General features: G+C 34.4%; 1 protein-coding gene across 2 annotated transcripts in view; it reads left to right on the forward strand.

The window, feature by feature from the left end:
• The first annotated feature begins 11,588 nt into the window (after positions 1-11,588).
• The window catches only part of LOC114336078 (uncharacterized), a 437,383-nt gene continuing 436,155 nt past the window's right edge, over positions 11,589-12,816 (forward strand). For both annotated transcript variants that reach the window (XM_050645495.1, XM_050645496.1), the window contains exon 1: positions 11,589-12,065. The gene's annotated coding sequence lies outside the window, so the exon portion shown is untranslated. The remainder of the gene's footprint in view (positions 12,066-12,816) is intronic.

Raw genomic sequence — 12,816 nt, forward strand, 5'->3', positions numbered from 1 at the left:
GGAGAATGTTGCAAAGGTAAACAAGTTTATGAAGTTTGGGAATTCTTGAGGGTGAAGAGATAGTTGGTGAAAGACAACCATCAAATCTGTGCCTGTTATTTTTGTTTGCGAAGTAGACTAAAGTGAATGTCATATATACAATTTTTTTAAATGTGATGGTTTTAAAGATTTTTGTTTCTATTTATTAAAAGATTTTTATTTTTATTTATATTTATTAAAAGACTTCTATTTATTAATCAATAGGTGCAATATTTATGCACTTTTGGATGCATTTTATGCACTTTCAAAAGCAACTATGCATTTCCACCCATTTTTCTATATTAGACTTTTTTCCTGACATCATCCTGAACACAACGCAAAAAGTTGCAAGTCTCTAGCTGCCTTATTTAAAAATCGATTTATTTTGTGCTAAATGCTAATCGTTAGATGATTTTGATTGTTAGCTCTGTCAATTATAGTATAGTATAGTTGATCCAAAAGATGGCATAACCCAGACATCCAAAGTGAAAGTTATCCTTCAGCACCAAATTGTTCTATATGGTCTACACAATGTCCAGAAAAAAGTCACACCATTTTGAGCGTCGGGGTTGGGGGGGAGAGGGGGGAGAAATCGGTAAAGTCGTAGTTTTTTATGTTTTTCGTCAATATTTCTAAAACTATGCGGTTTAGCATGAACAACCCTCTATACAAAATTGTTCTACATTAAATTTGAAATAAAAAAGGCTCTATGCATAATCTTTCTAAAATGAATGGTTCCAAAGTTACGGAGGTAGTATAATATAACTGGTCCAAAATAAGGCCTAACCCAAACAACCAAAGTAAAAGTTTTTCTCTAACACCAAATTGTTGTGTATGGTCCACATATTGTTCAGTAAAAAGTTACACCATTTTGAGCGTCCGGTTTGGGGGGAGATGGGGGAGAAGTCGGTAAATTAGTAGTTTTTTTTTAGGTTTTTCGTCAATATTTCTAAAACTATGCCTTAGGGTAAACAATGTTATATACAAAAATGTTCTACAAGAAATTTAAAACAAAAAATTTACTATACACAATTGTTATAAAATCAACGGTTCCAGAGTTACGGAGGGTGAAAAGTCAAGGTTTTCGATACTTTTTATATTATTTGGGCAATGTCTGGTATAAATATACCAAAAACCCAGACATCTAAAGTGAAAGTTATCCTCCAACACCAAATTGTTCTATATGGTCCACATAATGTTCAGAAAAAAGTCACACCATTTTGAGCGTCGGGTTTGGGGGGAGAGGGGGAGAAATCGGTAAATATAAAAAGTATCAAAAACCTCCACCTTTCACCCTCCGTAACTCTGGAACCGTTGATTTTATGACAATTATGTATCGAACCTTTTTTGTTTTAAATTTTATGTAGAACATTTTTCTATAGAACATTCTTTACGCTAAAGCATAGTTTTAGAAATATTGACGAAAAACGTAAAAAAACTACTAATTTACCGATTTCTCCCCCATCTCCCCCCCCCCAAACCGGACGCTCAAAATGGTGTAACTTTTTACTGAACAATATGTGGACCATATAGAACAATTTGGTGTTAAAGGAAAACTTTTACTTTGGATGTCTGGGATAGGCTTTTTTTGGACCAATTATACTATACTACCTCCGTAACTTTGGAACCGTTCATTTTAGAAGGGTTATGCATAGAGTCTTTTTTATTTCAAATTTAATGTAGAATAATTTTGTATAGAAGGTTGTTCATGCTAAACCGCATAGTTTTAAAAATATTGACGAAAAACGTAAAATACTACGAATTTATCGATTTCTCCCCCCTCTCCCCCAAACCCGACGCTCAAAATGGTGTGACTTTTTTCTGAACATTATGTGGACCAAATAGAACAATTTGGTGGTGGAGGATAACTTTCACTTTGGATGTCTGGGTTTGGGTCTAACTATACCATACTATTATCATGATTTTCCGTTGTAGCAGGTGAATCAGTTCAACCTCCGAACTAGCGAGGATGGTTGTATCATCTACATGTCCCAACTGGCAAATCTTCTTACCGCCGATAGGCACTCACACTGGGAACTGGGAAAATATACCCGATCAAATACATGGCGAGATGTATATAAGACGGGTAGGTGCTAACACCACTAAAGTACTGCGGAAAACAAACAGGAATTAGCTCAGAGTCATAACAGGCTTCCTTATTGTACATGCATCAGTTAAGGGACACCTGCATACCTTCAGAGCTTGAGCTACAGACTCTATAGCGGAGAACTTCACATCTACCATGACTGCGAGGCAAATACTTTTTGGAGAGAATGAAGTGACTCCAAATATACATGTATAGTACCCATTTACTAGAATTGTATAAGTTGGTATCTATCTAGGTATCTATCTACGAGCCTTAATCTATCCATCTTTGGATATAGGTCTCCCCTTCTCTTTTACATTGGTTTCTATCCAGCGCTGTGGTCATCCATCTGGATTCGGCATGCTTTTTAAAGTCGTCGCTCCATTTCATCCGAGGCCTTCATCTTCCTCTCTTGTGTTCTCATGGTCGCCAGTAGATCATTCGCTTATTCCATCTTTCATCTGCTTATTGGATGGTGTGACCTGCTTTCCATTTGAGTTTTGGCACCTGTTCCTTAGCGTCTTTCACTTTGGTTACTGCTCTGATCCAAACGTTTCTTTTGCGATCTTAAAGATAAGTTGGTATATGGTCTCATAATCCTTCAATGGATGTCATAAAGGAATGGAGGATGTACATTAAGCCAATTGGTTGCAGTACGATCTGTTTATAACAGATAGTTGCAAGGGAAAAGCGTAAGTAATGACAAATTGAAAAATATGAAGAAAATAATACCGTAAACATACCTAAAATCTGATGTTTACATCATTTATTACTTCATCGTTTATTTTATCATATTTTAAATTTTTGTAACTGGCTAATGTGTTGAAACTGGTGGTGGACGTGGTTGGAAGTTTTAAAAAATTTTTGTAGATTACTTTTGTGGTATTCCATTTTGTGGTATGGTATGGTATTTTTCCGAGGCTTTATATCAATTTTTGAGCCTTGTTTTCTTTTACAATGGGTAGGATGCTAACCTGGCGTATCAACCCTCCTCTTTTATCTGGGCTTGGGACGCACTGAGAGCATGAACGCGGCTGCTGACATACTCAATCCCTGCAAACCTCAACAATTATAGAGGTGTAAATCTACTGAATTATATTTAAGCTTACTACAAAAGTCCTAATGAACAAAATCAATAAACTAACAACTTTATCAGATGAAAAACAAGGATTCGGATCCGGAAGATCCTGCGTAGACGCCGTATTTGTACTAAGGCAAATCACAGAAAAGGCCATCGAGTACAATAAACCAGCATATCCATGTTTTATAGATCTGACAAAAGGCTTTCGATCGCATAAAAGTCGAAGACGTCTTACATCTACTGTATAGAAGAAACATACCAATCAATATTATACAAACCATCGAAAACATCTACTTTCATAATCGAATACAGGCAACGATTAATGGAAAACTAACACAGTTTATACCAGTACAAAGTACAAAGCGGAGTCAGACAGCTCTTTTATATAATAATGGACGAAATAATACAAGCAGTACCTACGTAAAGGTCATGGTTACAGAATGGCGAACAAATAAATCCAAATATTGTGTTATGCAGACGACTCCGCGCATTAATCGCAGAAACAGAAGATGATCTTCTGAATCTCTCAGAAGATTAACACACTTCGTCAATAAAACAGCCAAGAAATACAATATGATAATATCAGCAGGAAAACCAAATGTATGTACCACTGCGATGTAAAATCGAAATTGATGGGAAAATCATAAAGCAGGAAGCAAAGTTTAGATATCTGGGAATATAGATGTAACTAGTTATGTAGATGTTGAAGAAGAAGTACGACAACAGAGCTTAAAAGCAAGTAAAGTAGAGGAATCTCTTAATAACACAATCTGGAAGAACAAACACCTAAGACAAGACAAAAGCAAGAATCTATAAAGCAGCAATTAGACTTATATTGACTACTACATAGAGACGACTACTAGAAAGGACAGAGATGACAATTCTTCGACCAATATCAGGGAAAAGTCTGTTTGATAGGAAGAGAAGCGAAAACATAAGAAGAGCATGCAATGCAGATGACATAAATGGATGGACGACAAAACGGAAACAGGAGTGGAACGAACACATTAGTAGAATGGCAGAGGATAGGATAGTACGAACAGCACGAGATAAGTCACCAAATGGACTAAGAAGTATTGGCAGACCAAGAAAAAGATAGTGCCATATTTTAAACAATGTAGGAGGCTAATATTAAAGAAGAAACAGGCTTTAAAGCCTACATACAAGAGAGAAGAAGAAGTATGGTATTGTGACGTGATCTTGTCACCCGACTGTTTTCAGCTCTTTGCCTATTTATTATAATTTATCAAAAAGGGTCTTGTTTACCGAATTTGATTTATAAATGCATTTAAAAGGCGGACCTTTTTAACAGGTATATTAACCTCGATATTTCTTTCTAGAAAATAGAAAATGCTTATTTGATATTTATGTAAATAATCCTTCGATTGTTATTCTAGAATAAGATGAATTCCGTAATAATCTTTCTTACTCTGGACTCTGGAACATTGTAATAATGTATAAATAGGGGTTTTGGAATTAGTAAGTTAGTTGTGAATTTGAATACGTCGGTGTATTTTGATATGTATCGGGCGCAGATAAATTTGTAATTATGTAAATAAATTATTAGTTTTGGTGTAATAAATAAATTAGATATCGTAGTTTGTAAAATAAAAGATATAAATTCAGTGTCTTTCATTTGTTTAGAAGTTAGTTATTAAAAATAAATAAAGTCAACTAAAATTAAACTTAGTGCCTAAAAACATAAATAATAAAATAGTAAAGCCAACCGCGTAAAAGTCAGTTTTGTAACAGTATTGTACTTTGTACAAGAATGGGTGGAGTAATTTTAAAGAGAATAAAAACACCAATTTTCATCGCTTCTACTGCAAGACCACCTACCCCTTAGTCTTGGTATTTGGTAGAACTATTTCAATTAATTTAGTATAATTATATTTCCTCTTTTGTTGGTGTATTTATAAGTATGTATATGTAGGCGTGCAATTATTTCGTTATTTTTAGTCTCTAAAAATGCTAGAATCAAAACGGCAGCAGATACTATGATGCACAATGCACAGATAAATACAATGGAAATAAAATCTGGAAAGTAGAGATAAATGACAGATTGTAATTTTTTGGAACTGATTAAATACAGCTGGGATGAACTTTTGAAAACTAAGACAATATAGCCGCTACGATTAATTTTACTCAACTTCGAAGGAGATAAGGTCGCTACAGGGAAGATTATCTGGTTTTAAAGATCCTATAATAATGTTTTTACCTTTCGTGAAAAGTAAAAGTATGTTATGATGACAATGATAAAAAGATAAGCCTTTTTACAATCGTTATTAGAAAAAAAAAATAGGTCAATGTAGGTATACAATTTCAGCGAAATTTTAATCAAATATTTGTACATTACAAGTGGTTGTATTATTTATCAAAATATAAAGCAATATATTAATGGCCAAAAAAGGCAACACCTATAGGATAATTATTTTTTTAAATATTTATTTATGTAAGTATACATATATTACAGTTAATATTATTACATATTTGATAACATTATAAACAAATTGGCAATGTCATTTTCGTCAAAAAATTAATGAGTAGCTCCTCCTTCATTTTCTGTACACTCAGTTACTCTATGGCGCATTGATCGAATTAAGGCTACGGCCAGATAAGCGAAAATTTACGGCGGTGGAAGAGAAGTAAAAAGAAGCGCGAAAAATGGGTTCCACGGTGAGTGTAGTGGATGGCCAGACCAGGATTTACAGCTCAGTCTGGTCATCCACTATACTCACCGTAGGACCCATTTTTCGCGCTTCATTTTACTGCTCTTACAGCGCCGTACATTGTCGCTTGTCTGGCCGTAGCCTAAGTGGCTTATTTATATCATATTGCAGCATACTCATCCAGATCCTTCTTTAGGTTTCGACCTATCATATCCCACGTATGTTCGATGGGTGACAAATAAGCTGATCTTGAGAGCCACTCCAAAGTGTCTATACTAGATTCTTCAACTCGATGATTTGATAAATCTAAAACAATAATAATCAGTAAAGAACCAATCACAATCAGATGTAAAATAAAAATTGATGGTATCAGTATTAAATAAGTAGTGGAAATAAAATACCTTGGAATTGCATTATCAAGCTACGAAGACCTGGACAAAGAAGTGAGAAATCAAGTACAAAAAACAAATAGACTGGTAGGATGTCTTAATAACACTATATGGCGAAACCGACATATTAACACTGAGAATTTATAAGAAGAAGAATTTATAAGAAGAAGAATTTATAAAGCGAGTGTACGACCAATAATGACCTATGTGTCAGAAGAAAGACCCGATACAGCCACAACACAAAGACTACTAGAAACGGCAGAGATGAGAGTACTGAGAAGAATTACCAGGAAATACGCTCGAGATTACCAGAGATCGAGAGAGGAGTGAAGATAGTAGAAGACAATATAAGGTACAGTCTATAAACTGATGGACAGTAAATAGAAAAAAGAATGGAATTACCACATAAGCAGAATGTGGGAGATACGTGAGGTCAAAATAGCAAGAGACAAATCACCAATCGGTAGAAGAAGTATCGGCCGACCGCGCAAAAGATGGAGTGACAACTGACAACCTTCCACAGAGGTATCAATCCGCCCATGAACAAGGAAAATTGCTTATAAAAAGGAGGAAGAAGAAGAAGAACTGCATGATTTCACGGGCAATATGAGGTCTTGCGTTATTCTGTTGGAAGATCACATTTTGAATCCTGTGTAGATGGAGATGTAAAACCCTATAACAATATTTGGTCGAGCTGTAAAAGTGCCGTTAATAAGAAGTTATAGAACTAGGTGCGTTATTTCGCACAACTTATTTTTAAGGGTTTTGTAGACATAACTACAATTAGGGAGTATATTAGGGAAATAAACCAAAGAAGAGCTGGTATGACCCAAAAGGTATGAAGATGGAAAAAATTATTTAGGAAAGTACTCCCACATACGGGCAAAGGAAAAGGAAATTTATTAATTAATTTTCGTAAAATATTTAATAAAAGGTCCAAAAACATGACCAAATTGAGAGTAAATTTTTTTTTACAAATTTTGTTTTTACCTTAATAAATAACTTTGTTTCCTAACCTTTTCTATTTTTTAACGAACCCTCTTTTAAGTAAACACATACTCTTATTGACTGGCCTAATAACTTTATTACAGTATTGTTCATCAGCAAAAGGCCTAGCGTGTGAAGAGAAACACTAGAGTACTAGAGCGTATATTGCAACATTCATAGCAGGAATAGTGGTCTCTGCTAGATACTGAGAAACTGGTGCAGAATTAAAACTTCCCCTGTTCCAGTGTTCCCGTACATCAAAGTTTCTCCGACTAGGCACCGTTAAGCTATTAACAAATTTTCAGCTTGCTATTAATCAACTTTTTTTTGGTACGCGAGAGCCAGGTCTATTATTTACCGTAATTATTTAAGAATTTGCTTTTTTCGTTAAATTTGATGCCGAAACAAAACATTGAATTTAAATGACCAGTAGCGAAAAGGTTAAACTCGTGTCGAGTCCATTTTCGAATTGTCCCTCTTAACAATCAAATTGCCCTCCTCTGGGGCGTGGGCCCCACGTTGGTAAACACTGAGAAACACTTTTCTATTTTTTTTAATAACCCTCTTTTAAGTAAACACATACCTACTCTTATTGACTGGCCTAATAACTTTATTACAGTATTGTTTATCAGCAAAAGGCCTAGTCCTAGCGAGTCGAGAGACACTAGAGCGCATATTGCAACATTCGTAGCAGGAATAGCGGTTTCTGCTTCAATACTGCAAGACTTGCAGTCTGGCTGCTAACATAATATAATATAATACTTACGTATCTCCTCTGATAGAACCTACTTTAAAACTCGCGTCACAGTCTAGAGATCTTCTAATTTATCATCCGTTAATCAATATCCATATAGATGTATCAATCTGCCAATGAACAAGAAGAATTGCTTACAAAGAGGAAGAAGAAGAAGAACTCCATGATTTTACGGGAAATATGAGAGCTTGCGTTATCCTGTCGGAAGATCGCATTTTGAATGGTTTGTAGGTAGTGATTCAGGACCAGACGGAGTACAATCTGAATTTTTTAAACTTCTTGATGGTGAATCTTTAAGAATTCTATGTAAAATCTTCAATAGTATCTATGACACAGGCAATATACCAAGAGATTGGCTAGTTTCAGAATTTATTACGTTACCAAAAAAAAACGGGTAACAAAAAAGTGCGGATAATATAGGCTAATAAGTCTAATAAATCATACATTAAAACTTTTTCTTAAAATTATACATCGTAGAATATACAACCTATGCGAAGAGAGAATACAAGACACACAGTTTGGATTGATGAAAGGCGTAGGTACAAGAGATGCACTGTTTAGTCTACAGGTATTATTTAAAAGATACAGAGATATAACTTGCGATATTTACACCTGCCTTGTGGACTACCAAAACAGCATTTGATACAGTTCAACACCGAAAAATGATGGATGTTCTAACAAAAGCCCAAATGGACGATAAACACCGGCGTATAGTAGAAAATTTATACTGGAACCAATCAACCACAATAAGAACAAATCTTGGAGATGAATGAACGGAAGCTAGCCAGATTGTACAAAGCGTTAGACAAGGATGAATACTTTCACCTATATTATTTAACCTATATTCAGAGGAAGTATTTAGTGAAGCCTTGGAAAATTGTGAACATGGAATACTCCTAAATGGTGAACGTCTAAACAACATCCGCTATGCAGAAGACATCGTTATTTTTGCAGACAGTTTGAACATTTTACTGCAACTAATAAACAAAGTAAATGAAGTAAGTGAAACATTTGGACTACAAGTAAATATATCAAAAACTAAATTTATGATCACCAGCAAAAATAAAATTAGAGACGCCCAACTGCTCATCAAGAATACACCAGTAGGGGTCGACAAGACAAGAATTCTTTTCTTGATAACTTCTTGTCTTGTCTTGAGAAAAATTCAAGAAATTTTAAAAAAGCTTGTCTTGACGTTTTCTTGACATCTTATATCTTGTCTTGATTCAAGAAATTTCAAGATCTTGAAATTTCTTGATTACTCGGTCCGCTCATCCTCCGGTGACCTTTGTATTAAATTCAGGCGATTGTTTTAGACTTTGTGCCTGCTAACGGAAGCCATACAAGTGCATATGTTGCCAAGATTCTCTTTGAGGTGCTAAAATTTTATGATGTGCTAGACTGCATTCAAGGTGTGACAACTGATAATGCGGCTGTTAATTATTATAATGATACGTTCTCTAGAAACTTCAATTCCCGGTTTTGACTACAAAAATAAGCATTTTTTATGTTTCGCACATATTCAAATGGTAGGGGAGCCCAAGCGGGGATTTTTGCAGTTACTCGAGTGCGTCAGATTATAATATGGGGAGAATCCTTGTACTCTGCAGATGTACCTCTACCATATATTGGCTCTTAACACAGGGAAGTTCGTTAAGGGGGGCCCGAAAAAAAATCTACCCTTAAAAATACTCGAAATTGTCAGATTAAGATAAGGTAAGTTAAGTACATGCAAAAGAGTGTACATTTCAAAAATATTGACGATTTGAGCGAGGAAATGGGCGAGTCCCAAAGTCTCACAAGAAAAAAGCGAATATTTCGCGAAATGAATGACAGATCGAAAAACTAAAAAATAAATACTCAATATTTTTCAAAAATCTATCGAATGATACCAAACACGACTTCCCACGGGAGGGTGGGGGGTAAATTAAATATTTTAAATACGAATCCCGCGATATTTCGCGAAATGAACATCAGATCGAAAAACTGAAAAATATACTTATTCATATCCCCACTAAAATGAAAAACTTTACTTAACTTTTTTGGTTTTAGGACCTACTCTTCACATCCCAATAGGTCCCCAAAGCGCTCGAGTGGCTGCACATTTAGCATACTTTACTCCCCTACTATAAACTTAGCTGTCCAGGATTTCATAAAAGTTGTTGAACAAAATCGAAACAATTTAGGAATCAAAAAGGATTTTGATTATTTTTAATTTACATTTTTCTAAATCATTTTAGCAAAAAAAGTGTTCAATAAATTAAACTATGTAATTTTTTTCACAAATAAATACGTTTTTAGAGTTTTCATTATTAGTCAAGATATTTCAAGATTTCTGGTTTTCTTGACAAGAAATCTTGGTATTGACAGAAAATTTCTTGTCTTGTCTTGAAATCTAAAATTACTTCTTGTCTTGAAATCAAGACAAGATCAAGACAAGATCTTGAAATTTTCAAGAAGTTGGCGACCCTTATACACCAGTGAATCGAGTAAAATAGTATACCTATTTTGGAACAATAAGAAATAAACAATGGGATCACTCACAAAAAATAAAATGTAGAAAGAAGGCTACGAGTGCATTCAATGACATGGCCAAAGTTTTTAAAAGCCACAATCTTAATCTGGAGATAAAAGTAACGCTCCTACGATGTTATATATCTTCTCAATATTATACTACGGACTTGAATCCTGGACACTTACTGAAGCGATGGAGAAAAAACTTGAAGTCGTCGAGATGTGGCTATACAGGGGAATCCTAAGGATACCATGGACGGAAAAGATAACCAACGAGACCGTATGACGAAGAATGGGAAAAGACAGAGAGGTGCGGTATACCATTAGAAGGAGGAAGTTAGAATATCTCGGACACATAATGAGAAACGGCACTAAATACAGATTACTGAAGGTAATCCTTCAAGGTAAAGTATTCAGAAAGCGAGGAATTGGGAGAAGAAGAATATCTTGGTTAAAGAACCTGAGGAAACGGTTCTCCACAACAAAAACTAATCTATTTAAAGCATCAGTTAATAAAATAATTATAGCCAGAATGATCGCCAATAATCGAAACGAATAGGCACCAAAACAAGAAGAAGTAGATAGGGATGTAAAACCTGTTGCAGTACTTCACCAAGATATGGTCGAGCTGTCAAATTGTCGATAATAAGAACTTGTAGAACTATGTGCGTTATTTCGCACCACTTATTTTTAAGGGTTTTGTAGACATAACTACAATTAGGGAGTATATTAGGGAAATAAACCAAAGAAGAGCTGGTATGAAGATGGAAAAATTTATTTAGAAAAGTAGTCCCACATACAGGTAAAAGAAAAGGGAATTTATTAATTAATTTTCATAAAATGAATAAATAAAAGTTACTAAAAAAATGATCAAAAATGGGGTAAAATTTTTTACAAATTTTGTTTTTAGCTCAATAATTAAGTTTGTTTCTTAACCTTTTCGATTTTTTGCTAACTAACCCTCTTTAAAGTAAACACATACATACTCTTATTGACTGGCCTAATAACTTTATTACAGTATTGTTCATCAGCAAAAGGCCTAGCGAGTCGAGAGAAACACTAGAGCGCATATTGCAACATTCATAGCAGGAATAGCGGTCTCTGCTTCAATACTGCAAGACTTGCAGTCTGGCTGCTAACATAATAATACGTTCGTATCTCCTCTGATAAAACCTACTTTAAAAACTCGCGTCACAGTCTAGAGATCTTTTAATTTATCATCTGTTAATCAATTTCACTAGATTGTGCTGCTCTGCGCATTCGGCAAAATTTAAAAAGTGCGTACGCGTATTTTTTGCCGCGTGTGTCGAATTATTCGCGGACCAACAACCTGTGACTAATTTATTTGCGGTGGAGATTGCGGCGGATCTTTTGGCGGTGGCATTATCAGTTCCCACTTCGCCATACGATTTTGTTTGATTTTGATTCTTGATTCAATTCAGTGTGATTTCAAGGCGGCTGTGCTTCGCGGGCAGTCCGAAGTGTGCGGTGAATATTTGCCGGCAAAATTGTTTTTACATACGGACAATTTAAGCTCTGAATAGTTTGTGATATTTTTTATAAAGAAGTAAGTACATATTTTAAAAATCATTTTTATATTTAATAAATATGACAAAAAATTATTCTTAACACTACTTTATACAAAATTGCATCATTATCTGCCATATTTTGCGCCTAAATTTGAATAGGGATATTATTTAAACTACTTTTATTATCTTCAAAATTGATTACTTTTTTAAGTGGGTGCGCGCAAAATTTGCTTGCAATCTTTTTTAAATGCATTCATTTTTTTCGAATTCTGAAAAAACTAATTAGTATTTTTTAAAATTTACACGCGTAATAAAATATTACATTATCACCGAGGTCTGAAAGTCCCTGAAAAGCTCTAGAATGTTTATTTGAATAATTTACAGCTACAGGGGTGAAAACAAAAGAGAAAATTGAGTGTAAATTTTAATTTCGAATATCTTTTTCAAACGAAACATTTTGTTTATTCTAAGGGACTTCGGCCCTCAGTAATAATGTAATCTTTCAATCTGCTTTTAAATTTTTCAAAAATATTTATTAGTTTTTCAGAGTTCTAAAAAAATGAATGCATTTAAAAAGCGTTGCAAGCAAATTTTGTGCCTATGCTCTTAATACTAAATTCCGAAAATGTTTTGTGTTCAAATATACACACACTGGCAAAATTAAAGGAACACCTTAAAAATGGGACATGTTTGATGTCTCGGATTTCCTAAACTAGTTGTCTGATTTGAGTTATTTTTTAGTATGTTATAATCTTATTATTTGAGAATATTGGTGTAATAATATTGTTG

Source organism: Diabrotica virgifera, chromosome 3, assembly GCF_917563875.1.
Source record: "Diabrotica virgifera virgifera chromosome 3, PGI_DIABVI_V3a".
Taxonomy (NCBI): Eukaryota; Metazoa; Arthropoda; class Insecta; order Coleoptera; family Chrysomelidae; genus Diabrotica; species Diabrotica virgifera.